The sequence below is a fragment of the Myotis yumanensis genome, unplaced genomic scaffold (genome assembly GCF_028538775.1).
Source record: "Myotis yumanensis isolate MYYU_CA2020_CCGP unplaced genomic scaffold, mMyoYum1.0.hap1 SCAF_3, whole genome shotgun sequence".
Classification (NCBI taxonomy): Eukaryota; Metazoa; Chordata; class Mammalia; order Chiroptera; family Vespertilionidae; genus Myotis; species Myotis yumanensis.
The window spans coordinates 214,531,320-214,533,040 of NW_027223754.1; positions in this window are offsets into that span (position 1 = coordinate 214,531,320).

A 1,721-nucleotide genomic window follows, 5' to 3' on the forward strand; every position below is an offset into this window, starting at 1 on the left:
CTCGGCCTGAACTGGAGCCTGGGCCCAGGTCCCGCCGGAGTAGGTGCGAGGGGAGGGTGCTGCCCAGGTTCAGGGGGACCCCATCCCTTGGGGGGCCTGGGCCGGGGAGGGCTGCTTCAGGCCTGGACACCGGGGAGGGGCCTCCTGGTCACGCATCAGGATCTCTTCCCCTCGGAGCCTCCCCCCGACAGTGTTCTGCTCCCCGAAACCCAGGGCTCAGGCCCTGGCCGGGCGAACCTCACTGCTCCTGAGAGCTGCGTCTGCCTGGCCCCAACGCCAGGGGCCAGCGCCCGTCACCCCCGTCCTGTGACGGCCTCTCCGCCACCAGGGCCTGCGGGAGCCTCTGCCAACTGTTCCCACGGCACCGGCGCCTCCCCCGCACCTCCTGCCGCTGGGCCGCCTGGTGCAGCTGGGTCCTCGGGGAACACCCGAACCGTCACACCCCCCCCCCCCCCCCGTCCGTGCCTCTAGGGCACCTGGAGCTGTGACCTCAGCAGCAAGGGCTCCGCTCCCCCACGGCTCCCCCACCTGCCCTGCCCCGCGGCTGCGTCCTGAGGCCCCTTGGGGCACAGGCCCTCTGTCCTGGGCCAGCGGGTCCCTCCAGGGCATCGCCAGGAGGGAGATGGGGGTCCTGAGGGGTGAGGCACTGTTGTCTTCAAGGGTGAGGTCCGCTGTGGGGGCCCCACCCCCTTTGGCCCATTCCCTCCAGCCAGTGCCCGGGCTGGGGGTCCCCCCTCTGATAACCAGCCCTCCTGGCCTCTCCCCAAACCCTTACCCTTTCCCAGAGCAGCCGCCCCCGCCCCCCCCGCCCCGGGACCTCCTCATCCTGCACCCGGACCCTGCTCAGCTAGGGCGTCCTCTCCGGTCCCCCACAGCGCCAGCTGTGACGCCCGGACCGCCCACCGAGCAGTGCGGCCCCTCTGTCTCCGCCTTCGCCACCTGCCCTGGCCCGGCCTGTTGGGTTGGCTCCCAGACGGGCAGTGGGTCCTCAGCTGGCCCCCGGGGTCATCCAGAAATGCCCGCACGGAGACGAGGGGCCGATTCGCTGCAGAGGCCACAGGCGAGGTCCCAGCGGTGGGAGGCAGGTCCTGCTCCTCTCAGGCCCTTGTCCACCCCCCACCCACCCCTCTCCTTCCCCTGCAGAGAGCAGAGCTCACCCCGTCCTGGCCACACAGCTGGGTGCTCCCTCACCCCCCCACTCCTGCCCCCTGCAGCCCTCAACCAAAGCCTGGGCCTCCCGGGGTCCCCGGCCCAGGCCACCCTCCCTGGCCCCTCACTCCCCTCCCCACTGCCCAGATCCTGAAGAGCCAGCTCCTGGGGCCCGTCCTGACCCCCACAGGTCGGCCTCGGTCACTCCTACACTGCCCCCCCCCGCCCCCCCCCCCCCCCCCCCCGCTCCTGCTCCTTGCTGACCCCGTGGGTGCCAGGGCCCTGGAAGCAGGCTGGCCTGGGGCGCACGGGGGCGGGGGGGGGCGGGGGTCAGGGCCTGGCTGGCTGGCATCTTCATTCCAGAGCCGCCGAGTGAGCGGGCAGGGGCCGGCAGGGCTGGGCGGTGGCACCGAGCCCTGGGTCCTGTGGGCAGCACCGGGCAGCAGGCTCGCACTGTGGTTGAGTGGGACCAGCCTGGGCCTCTGCCCGGACAGGCTGCCATTCAGGCCACCTGCCCCCCCACCGCAGGGGCCCCTCAAAGCCCTCATTGTGGCCGGGATCATCCCGACGCC